This window comes from Octopus sinensis, linkage group LG2 (assembly GCF_006345805.1).
Source record: "Octopus sinensis linkage group LG2, ASM634580v1, whole genome shotgun sequence".
Taxonomy (NCBI): domain Eukaryota; kingdom Metazoa; phylum Mollusca; class Cephalopoda; order Octopoda; family Octopodidae; genus Octopus; species Octopus sinensis.
Window position 1 is genome coordinate 89,123,920 of NC_042998.1, and position 12,158 is coordinate 89,136,077.

Here is a 12,158-nt window from a genome sequence, read left to right on the forward strand (position 1 = left end):
CCTTATATCACTCCGACCAGCTGAATTAAGTTTATCACGTCAACCGAATAGGAATCCTGTTATATTCTGCTATTTTTGGGACAATCAATATTATTCCAGCTTTTGACAATGACATCATTTTGTAAATGTATAAACTATATCTATCTATCTATCTATCTATCTATATATATATATCACGCGCACCTTCTCTTGTTGAGATCACGAGCACTTTATCATATCCTTTTCATTCAATCTCTTTTTCCCCCCAATCATTCGCCATGTTGGACCGCTGAAATCTATGTGCTTTTCATTCTCTCTGTTTATTTTCTCTTATTCCTTACTCTTGAAGAGCGTACACTCGACACATAAAAGACTTTTTCATTTTTCCCGATCGTCAAACTAATACACTTGCTTGTTCTTCATACACACTTCGTCTTTTGTTTTTCTATAAATTTTAACTACATATGTGTGTATGTATGTATTCGTAGCAAAGTACCAGATATAGTTTTAAAATATATCAAAACTAAAATATAACAAAATAAAAACTAAAAATATATTAAATAAATACTAAAGGGACTTCTCAATCGCAGTATATAATGATATACTGAAGTATAATGCAAGATATATTCCCATTGGCATATATATTATATAAAATACATACCCTATGAAACAAATACTACTACTATATATTTCCGTCAGAATATATACTCCGTCAAATACATTCGGCATAAACAAAGAGAAACTCCAGTTGTTTAGATACAAACTTTTTAAACGACTTGATATTTAATAATTTTGTGCCTAAAGGCGAGTTTGCTGCATTACTCTGACTTCTGAATTTTATATCAGGTACAGGAAAAGTCAATAGCTTCAAAAAGATTTCATAGCTGCTATGTGGTTCCGGTTTCAATCTAACAGAGCGGCTCTTGAACAAGTGCTTTCTACTGTAGCCTCGGCTTAACCAAGGCATTACAAGTGAAATTTGGTAAAATTAACTGTGGAGAACCGCGTCAGAAAAATATTTCTTGATCTTTGTTGGAAAACACAACCCGACATCCGGTTTAATATCACTGCCGGGTCTTTTGGTATATTAAACGGATTGCACTTTGGTTCCGAGCACGATATTTTCTCTTCACACCAGCATTAGATGGTCAAAGAATGGATATAGGTGTTGCTCTTCTTCCTCAGATTAAGCAATGTATGTATAGAATTATATGCGTGTCTGAAGTAGATTGTTGAGAGGACGTAAGAATTTAAAAGTTTTTCTGTGCAAAACTAAATAATAGGATTATTATTAAAAGAAATGCACTAATGGTGTACAACTTTATTTGTAAAATATATTTATCAGCAATTCTATCTATGTATCTATCTATGCCTTTCTCTCTCTTCATATATATATTCCATTCAGGTTTAGGTTCTTCTTGTCAGTCACGTTAAACTCCCACCGTTGCGTCTTCACCCGGTCTCCCCTCTCTCTATATACAATAATACCCCATTTTACGAGGCCCCGGGTTTATGAATTTTATTTTATGATAAATATAAAAAGGTTAAGCAGCCATTTTGTGAACGAAGTGCAAACGTTTCTACTACCATAGCAAACGCTTCTGCGTGTTATCGAGAAATTTATAGAGAACGATAAAAAAAGAAAAAGAAAGCTTCTAAGCAAACAACTCTAGACTTGGTTTTGAAAAGAAATCTACAAGTCCGTCTAGGAATGCTTGTGGATCGGTGATCGTGCCTACAAATGCGCGTGAAACTGATTCAGGAAACGATTATAATAATATTTTTTTTTATCCAAAATGATCTTGAAATTCTTTTTACTTTACATAAAATATTCTTTGATTTATTGCCATTTATCTACGAGTATTATAAATTTTATAGGTATAATATTTTTCTGGGAACGAATTACGATTGGGAACACAGCTACTATGGGAAATTATTTGCTCTGTTTTACGAGCTGTCTCCGAGAACAAATTAACTCTTTTATCGAGGCATTACTGTATATGCGTGCATGCATATATTATTCTTTTATTTGTTTCAGTTATTTGACTGCAGCCATGCTGGAGCACCGACTTTAGTCGAAAAAATCGCCCCCCCAACTTATTCTTTGTAAGCCTAGTACTTATCCTATCGGTATCTTTAGCCTAACTGCAAAGTTACGGGCCCGTAAACACATCAACATCGGTTGTCAAGCGATGTTGGAGCACAAACACAGACACACACATATATATACGACGGGCTTCTTTCAGTTTCCGTCTACCAAAGCCATTCATATAGTTTTGGTCAGCCCGGGACTATAGTAGAAGACACTTGCCCAAGGTGCCACGCAGTGGGACTGAACCCGGAACCATGTGGTTAGCAGGCAAACTTCTTGCCACATGACTGGCGGTTTTATTTAAACATGTACAGTATTTGTTATATATTAAGACTTCAATGCACACACGCGTGCACGCACACACACACACACATATATATATATATATATATATATATATATATATACCTTCAGTGGATCATATATCCAAAAAAGAAGCGCACTCTAAAAGTTAGAGCAGTAATGTATCAGGTGCTCTCAGCTATGGTCAACCAGTGTTTAATAATGTTTAAGGAAAGATTCAGCATAATCTCCTTCGGAATAGTAAAATTGCACGACAATACACCAGTCTCAGCGTTCCTGTAACTTTTGGCATCCGGCCTGGAAGTAGTTTTTCGGAAACGAGTCGAGGACCTTCTGAGATTCGCTCTGGATTTCGACAGCGGTGTTAAAACGGTGACCTTTGAACTGCCTTTTCATATCGGGGAAGAGATGGAAGTCCGAAGATGCTAACTCTGGCGAATAGAGCGCGCACCGAAGTGATATCATGTTGTTTTTAGTGAGAAAGTCCTTGAAACGTTCCAAAACATTGCAGTAGAATTCTCAATGGACTGTCTGGCCCTAGGACACAAATTCCCGATGTACAATACCGCGGATCTAAAAACAACAAACAAAAAAAGAACGATGAGCATGGATAGGTAAATAAGAATATTATTTTCTATTCTAGACACAAGACCCAAAATTTTTGGGGAGGGGAACCAGTCGATTAGATCGATTCCAGTACACAACTGGTACTTAATTTTTCGACCCCGAAAAGATGAAAGACAACGTCGACCTCGCTGGAATTTGAACTCAGAACGTAGACAGACGAAATATCGCTAAGCATTTCGCTCGGAGTGCTAACGTTTTTGCCAGATCGCCGCCTAGGTAAATAAGAATATTCTTTTCTGCTCTAGGTACAAGGCCCGAAATTTTTGGGGATGTGGTCAGTAGATTAGATCGACATCAGTACGTAACTGGTACTTAATTTATCGACCACGAAAGGATGAAAAGCAGAGTCGCTAGATAGATAGATAAATTCAGAGAAAGAGGGAGAGAGTTAGAGAGAAAGTGAGAGACAATAAAAGAGAAAGACAGAAAGAACTTAAATGTAGGGTGTATTTAAATATTTCTGTCACAGTGTAATTCATCCTTACTAAATGCTCATACAAAAAACAATGTTGACATCATTTCACAGTTTCTCATTTATTTATTTATCTATTCATTTATTTATCCTTTATTTATTTATTTATTTATCTATTTATTGTGCATCTTAAATTTCAGTGCTTACCACACCCCAATACTTGCGACGATTGCTTTGAGAAAATCCCGCCCAGTTCGCAAAGTCAGTCGAACGAAACTGATATTTTGTCCATCGGCAAAATATCAAATATATAAATATCTCAGATTTTGCAGCTGTACCATATCTCACAGATATATTAAGACTATTTTAGTTTAGTTGTTGTTATAAGGAATCTTTTCTTTCTCTTTCTTTACCACTGTCTTTCTTTCCATATATCTAACTCTTTCTCTCTACATGATCCCATCCTTGTGTCTTTATGATTGATTCATTCGTCTCAATAACATGTGAAATCATCAGCCGTAACAATATAGAATCCAGAAGAGAAACCGAACTTCTCTGAATGTTATTACAGTAACACGTTATATTATATTTATGTTTCCGCGCGCGCGTGCGTGTACGCATTGGCAACATCACTATTAACATCAGAATTGGTCCAGATTGCTATTATAGAAATGTTTTGATTATGAGATTTTATCGAACCACGTGCTAGAGTGTCGAACACTAAAATATTAACTAAAATTATTCGTGCCCTTGTAACATTGCTCATTGATTTACTATTTCTTTATTCACCATACGGTTTTACATAGATAGGATACTACAACACATTGGGGACACAAAACATCAAAAAAATTGTCGAATGATAGGATGAAAAAAGGGGTGATAGATGAGAGGTGAAAGTGATGTTGACTGCCCCATCAGTCAACATCACTTACTTGTCCTTTTTCATATTTGACTGAAAAATCTACGAAATCCCCAAATTTTAACCCGTATATTTTCCAGGGTTCATCTTTCTCTTTCTATTTCAAACTTTCCCTAATCAACACGTATACATCACCAAGTTCATTTTCAAGTTCTTTCACTTGCTCCTCCGACAATACCACTTCCATTTCTTCGTCCCATCGATCTGGCATTTCTGCCTTTCATGTAATTGCTCGCTGTCTATTATACCTAAACAATATTCTTCTGGACGGGGTTTTTGAGTTGTCAATTGTGTGCATGTTTTAAGTTTTCTTGTTGGTGGGGAGTGGGTGGGTTTGGCGTCTGCGTGGTTTGGGTGGGTCACAGTGGGTGAGGGTGGTGCTGGGGTGGGTTGGGGTTCACAGTCACTTGCCTTTTTCCTTTTCCGCTGTTTTCTTTTTCCTGGGGTTTCCCATTCTTTCCCGTATTCCTTCACTTGTTTTTCTTTTTCTTCTGTTTCTTTCTGTTCCTTCTGGGGTGTTACTGTTTCTACTGCTGTTTCTTTTTTAAATTTCCTTTACTGTCGTATTACAGTTTGCTCTTATGTGGCCTTTCAGACCACATTTATAACATCGAGGGGCTCTGCCCTCCACCCATACTCTCATTGTTATGTCGTTTGCCGTAATCGTTTCTAATAAATTTTGTAAGGTTTCCATTTCTGCTTGGATGCTTAATTCCAGCGTCCCACCTCTCCATCCTCTATCTTCAGTTATAGTCGCTTGGACATTGATTATCATTTACGTCTTCAATGTAATCCCAGAATTATTTCAATGAATTTAGCTTACAGAATGTATTTCTGTGCATGCTGCATGTAAATTTTATTCTATGTCATTATTAACTTCGTTTTAATAGGATGTTCTTGCGCGATTATAGTCAGCGAGTCTGTTTCTCTTTGCAAGTTTCTTTTCTCAGTCACAACCAGTGTTCTTCATTTTCAATATCCTTGATTAGTCACTTGAATTAGCTATGTAATTCCTTCTCTTTCTAGTTATTTATCCTGTAACTTGTTTTTTTTCCCTTGAAATCTTCCACTGCTTCAGCAACTTCTTTGATATACCTAGCCGCAGCTGATAATATCTCTTCATTATTCCAAACGTAGTTTTTCAAATCAAATATCACAGAACCTTTGCTGCTTTCTCTTCTTCGAAACTAGAGCCTATCGATATCACCTTTAGGGACGATGTGAGTTTTACATTGTGAGTAGTAGTTCTATCCAGTTCACGAAGTCTTGTCTTTACCAAGTTTAAACACGGAGCAGAACATCGCAACATGGGCATAGGTGATGATTGCCTTGATATTACTTCTATTTAGTTTTGTTTCAACTTTCTATTATAGTAACTATGTACTCATTTTATTGTTCAATATTTTATAATATTGATTCCCTCTAAGGTACCAAGATAGCCGTATCCCTTACTTTTCCTCATAATATTGGAATATCTTGTACTATCTATATCCCACCAGATTTAAAATTTCAACCTCTCCCCGAAACCAATTCTGCACACTTATTTCTTTTAAAAGGGAAACCAATATCCCTACTAAATATCTTCAATGTTTAACGAGAGAATCATGCACCTTTTCAGTTTTGGTGCACATTTGAAGGTCATCAATGTACAGCTGACGGTCATATTGATAATACATGGTAGCAGTCGTAAACAGCTCATGATTTATTTTCTCTCCTCATTCTTAGAAGCTCATAAGCCAATTTAGATTTTCTCAGCACTCTCGTCAAAGAAGTCTACACAAACACGAAAAACAAAAGAGTCGATGAATGTCCCTGAAATATTCCCTTCCAGGTTTTTACATTTCTCAATAATTCACTTTCGCCCCGCAGTTCAGCTTCCCACAGTTTCATCGCTTTGTCTAATAGAAGACTATTACTCCTCTCATGTATTCCAAGGTTTCTCCGTTGAACCCAAATCTCTTGTATGGTTATTTCTAGTACATTTTCTATTTCATATTGATTCCTTAGATCATTGCTGAACAATTTCACTATTTGAAATTGTAATTCCAGATGTTTGCCTGCTTTATCAGATACCATTACGTCATCAATATTGAATAACCAGCGTAGTGTGCTATATTTTCTCTTGTGATTGAAGCAATTCAAAGACGCTAGGATATTAACTTCTAATGAATGAACTTACTACTACTGGTGCACCTGTTGTTGCTGCAAATCTTACTGCTACTACAATTGTAATAAAGAAGACAAGAAGACCAGAAGCCAAGCTAGATTTCTTATTTCTGATTTATTTTAGAACGAGGTCAAATTTCTGTGTAACCATTTGAATCAAACCAAGTGTCATAACAACAACAACAACAACAACAACAATAATATTAATGACAACGACAACAAGAATAATACAATTAATTTGCTTAATGACTTAATGAAATTAAGATTTTTTTCAGTATCCGAAAATGCCATTTTAATTAATGTACTACATTTATATGTTGTTTCGATGATTACTTTAAAGTAAATGCTAACAATCTTATTAAAGTAATCCAGTAACCTAGCTACAATAAACATCTGTCTCTGCTGAGTGAAAGTCAAGTTGATTGCGATTCTGTTTTAAAGGAGATCTATGATACCGTTAAGTTGTTTTGTTGATCCTGATAGCAATATGTATGTATGTATGTATGTATGTATGTGCGTGCGTGCGTGCGTGCGTGCGTGCGTGCGTGTGTGTGTGTGTGGTGTGTGTGTGTGTGTGTGTGTGTGTATGTATGTATGTGTCTGTCTTCTCGTTCTCTTTTTAATTTAGAGCAAATTTTTATCGACCACCGACTTAGTAGTAAGATTGTGAAGGTAATTATCTTGATTTAACAGTCATCCTTTAAATCTTAAGAATGTCCATAGATGTCCTCTTTCTCTTGAATTTAACTACATTCATACATATTTGAAGAAGAAAAAATAAACGGCTATGACGACTTAAAGTGAGAAATACGAAGGTTGTGGTCAATTAAGAGAGTAGACGTGATACCAATAGTAATTGGTGCACTTGGAAGTATCAGTACTCAACTACCAGCAAGGCTGAAAAAGATCGGAGCAAGTGTGAAGGTAGAACACCTACAAAAATCAACATTGCTTGAAACTGCAAGAATTCTTCGCAGGGTTCTTTCTTGAAGTATGACCAGTATACACGTGTCACTTTAATCTGCTGATTGTGGACAACTGACAGTTTCCATCATACCCAGCAAAATAAGCTGTGAGTTTTCATATAATAATAATAATAATAATAATAATAATAAAAAGATATGGAGAAACATCAAAAATAAAAAGATTTGGAAATAGAAGTAACTCGGATGTTCGACAAACATTCTCTTTGACATTACTCTGTGCAAAACTAAATATATGGCACCCTAGTGATAACACCAACTTGAAGTTCTTACTTGTCGTCTCTTGAGGTCTCTGGGTGAAACTTGGAGTCAACTTGTACAAATGCAAAGCAAAAGCCAAACGTATAATAATATCTAAAAAAAGAATACTGAAAGCCTAATCATCGCTGCCCAGCACCAGACGTTGAATACCAACTCAGTGAAAAAGAATATATACCACACAAGCGCATCAGACCTCTGCAGAATGTGTGGGAAGAGGGTCGAAAGAGTGACTCACATTATTAGTACATGTGTAAGTCTTGCGCAGAAAAAGTACAGGCGTAGACACGATAAAGTAGCCCCAAATCTCCACTGGATACTATGCTGTAAGTATGGATATGAGGTTACGGGTGCTTGGTACCAAAATACACCAGAAAAGGTAATGGACGAAAAGGGGAATGCAAAAGTCCTCCAGACAAAGTGTTAGAGCACCGAAGGACGGATATAGTAACAATTAAGAGGGAAAAACAATAGTACCTAAGAATCAACGGAGTAGTGCCAGGAGATCAATACATCATCATGAAAGAAAAAGAAAAAGTTGATAAATATGGAGACCTGAGAATTGAGAACGCTTATTTGTGGCAGCTACGCGAGTGAACATAAATGTTATTCCTATTGTCATCAGAGCATTGGGTTCAATACCACCCAATCTGAAAAAAAAAAAACGTCTGAAAACATTAGAAATGCCCTACAATCTAGATGTATTGCAAAAGTCGGCATTACTTGGAACTTCACGCATATTGCGTAAAGTACTGTCAGTCTGAGGTCTTTGTTATGACTTGACAAATAGTAAAAAACCTCGGTAGACACAATATCTTCAATCAACAACCCCACGATATTGTATACTGTGCAACGTCTATAATAATAATAATAATAATAATAATCCACTGAAACGGCAAAATCCACAAAACTACCGATAACTTGTCTCCCTACAATTTACAAAGCTATTACTGTAATAATATCACAGAGAGGGCAAACACCTGGAAGAAAACAACCTGTTTTCAGAAGAGCAGAAGAGATGATGCAAGGGCTTATGCGGTTGTAAAGATCAGCTATTGATAAAAAAAGCCATAACTGAAGACAGCCGAAGGAAAAAGAAGGGTTTAAGAATGGCTTGGATCGTTTATCGAAAGGCTTTTCATAGTATCTCCCACACACGAATCCTAGAAATACTGTTCAGGAAAAAGTAGCACCAATAATCATAAAATATATAAAACATTCCATGAATAAATGGCAAACAGATAAAAGAGAGACTCATAAAAACCGAGCCCATCCCTATTAGAAGAGGAATATTCAAGGGAGATACTCTCCCCATTCCTTTTCTTCTTGGCACTGACACCTTTATCTGACATGTTAAGCATAACTGGATGTGGATACAACTGTTACGGCAAAACAATCAATCGTCTTTTGTGTATGGATAACTTAAAACTGAATGCTGCAAATGACAGACAGCTGGAAACTCGAAGCAGAGATTAAAGGATTTTTAATTGCAGCTCAAGATCAAAGCCTCCTCACCAGAAATCACCAAAATACATTAAGAAAAAATACAAGTAACTGCAGAATATACGGTTATGGAGAAGGAACAGTGAATAAAGACAATCCAGGCTAAGAAGAAATATATTCACAGACATTCGATGGTTATGAAACGGTCTTTGAACTATACAGTCATATTGCTCCGATATTAGTTATGGTTTCTTTTAGAATCCACAAATCATTGCGGCATCTGCTATTCTTCCTTCACTGAGATTGTGGTTTCAAATCTAACCGAATGAACTTTGTATTGATATCAAATTGAGAATCGAATACAATGCGTTCAGATTTATTAAAACATTACCAACGTAGTCGTACAGTAGCAGAATACTGAACGCTGGTAATTTTTGGAAAGGGTTCCTCATTTTTACGACGCCGAAAGGATGGAAGGCAATGTTGACCTCGGCGGAATTTGAACTCAGACTGTTATGACAGACGATATATCATTGAGTATTTTCCCTGGTATGCTAACGATTGAGCCAGCTCAAGATCAACAATTTTGGGAGAGGGAGTAAGTTGATTATATCGATCCAATTGTTCAACTGGTACTTATTTCATCGACTTCGGAAGAATGAAAGGCAAAATTGACTTCGGCAGAGTTTGAACTTAGAACTTAAAAACTCGACCAGCTCGTCGCCTTATACAGTAGCAAAATATTAGAGACGAATTATACTTCGATTTCGTCTCACGGTTAATATTGTTTACTTCTTGAAGTAAAATGAAGATAATAGCTAATATCCCAAGGTAGAAATAACGAGTATATAACAAGGAATATTGCTTCCAGAGATGTTTCCTAAAGTTGTACCTTCACTACTACCTACGTGGGTGTTTGTATGCACCAAACGAATTAAACCTAAAAGACAGATTCAAAAGAAACTATACATTCCATAGCTTTCTATAAACTTCCAACCAGCTTACAGTTTTCAAAGTAACCATGGAATTTCCACATATATCATATGTATGCACGTATGTGTACGTGTGTGTAGTTGGATTGTATTTCGTGACAGTTATTTTAGGAATGAAATGGAATCTATTTAGAACATAATTAGTAATGGCATGACGTCATATCTGTAGACTTTAAACACAGTGTCTTGTGATAGCAATAAAATTAAACTTTATAAAGGTTTGTTGATTGTTAAAAAATCGCTCTCTCCCCTCTCTCTCTCTCTCTCTACTTTCATTCACAAGAGAAACATTTCAAAAAGTACGATTTTAAGATTTTAACAGCGGGGGATTTCTACTAGAGATTGTTTCCAGTATTAAGTACCGCCTTCGTCGGTGCCGTTGTCCTCATCGTCATCCTCATCGTCATCATAATCATTACCACCATCATCATCATTATCATCATATCCTCCGCCTGATAGCGCATGGCTATGAAACTGAAAGGACACGCTACAGACAACAGTGCCATTTTTTGTGAAGAATTTATTTTGGTGGATCAAATGAAGTACTGTGTTCTGACTGTGCTATGAATGTTTCAAGAACAATGACAGACTTCTTTCGTCGTGGGACTTCTGTATTTGCCATTGAAAGAGTATTAACAGTTAAAACACAGCGACCCAAAACCACAATATCGCAATCATCTAGAAGAGAAAAACAGCATGTATATATATATATATATATATATATATATATATATATATATATATATATGTATATATGCATGCACAGACATGTATATAAATAGATGATAGATACATACGTAATATACATACATGTATATGCATGTGCACACACTCAGACACACACATACACATACACACGCACACACGTACCTATGCAAAAAGTAGACATTTTTAATTCTTGTACTTTTGTAAAACCGGTCGTTTTAATAAAGATGTATCTAATTAATTTTAATGAATGGTTGCCGTTTGATATGAAATTTATAAAGAAAAAGATGGTAGTTTTGACGTGATTGTTATACGTTTCCTGAATATATAAAACATTTTAAATTAAATTCAAATTTAATATTTGAGCTTCATCATTGATCTTGAGCTATTAAAAGAGTTCTATACATGGAATATAGGGTGGAGGGATTGGCCATGTATGGTACTCTTTCCAACATTGTCTTTGTATATAAGATATCTAATTAGAATTGTCCGGCAACAATGAACTCTTGAATATTACATGTGAAATATGCTGAAAAGAAGACAGCATCGTGGAGATCATTCTTCTCTAGATTATGAATATCGGCCAGAAAAAGCTGGTACGAGAATGATACATTAGTTCATCAGGAGAAGAGCTTCTATTCGAATGATTCCCATTACTGGGAACTGAGCAGCACTTAACAGGCTTTATACATACATATATACACGCATAAGAGTCTACGACGGAGCCTCTATGTATTCGCTTATCTCACTCTTTGCAGGTCAGTTATTGCTATAATTCAGTGGTTCTGGTACTTTTATAACCAAGCGACTTCTTTCACGGAATGTTTTACAAATGATCCTTTCCCATGTTTTATAAAATTAAAAGTGGAAGGAAAAAATCTCAGATTATTTTAACCCAACAGAAGCTAATTTTTCACAGTCGTTTGTTACTTTTCCTCACAGTATTCCGTTCTTTAAGTGTTTCTTTTATTTTTGCATAGATTAGTTCTTGCTATAATATATTCCTACGAAAATTATTAAGAATGGCGGATTTTATATAAAGAAATGATAATGAACTTTAGTGTAGCATCAGTCATGTTTCTGTTCACTGATCACACAATGTTCTATTCATTTTAATCACGAGAAAGACATTTTGATAAAGTGTTTAGTATATGAGTTCTGATCAATAAGTATCCGGACTATTGCCATAGTAACGAAGCTAAAGTACGCAAAGTGAAGCCTCTTGGCAAAGATTGACCTTAAACGCATGTGCATGCGCATTGTTTTAACGTTCTAGCTC

At 35.8% G+C, this 12,158-nt stretch overlaps 1 long non-coding RNA gene across 1 annotated transcript; it reads right to left on the reverse strand.

The window, feature by feature from the left end:
• Window positions 1-2,448: 2,448 nt before the first annotated feature.
• LOC118762294 lies at window positions 2,449-11,898 on the reverse strand. The gene is made up of 3 exons (XR_004998047.1): window positions 11,888-11,898; window positions 3,075-3,078; window positions 2,449-2,545 (listed from the first exon to the last, which is right to left on the reverse strand). It is a non-coding gene; the product is annotated as an uncharacterized LOC118762294 (long non-coding RNA).
• Between the last annotated feature and the right edge of the window lie 260 nt (window positions 11,899-12,158).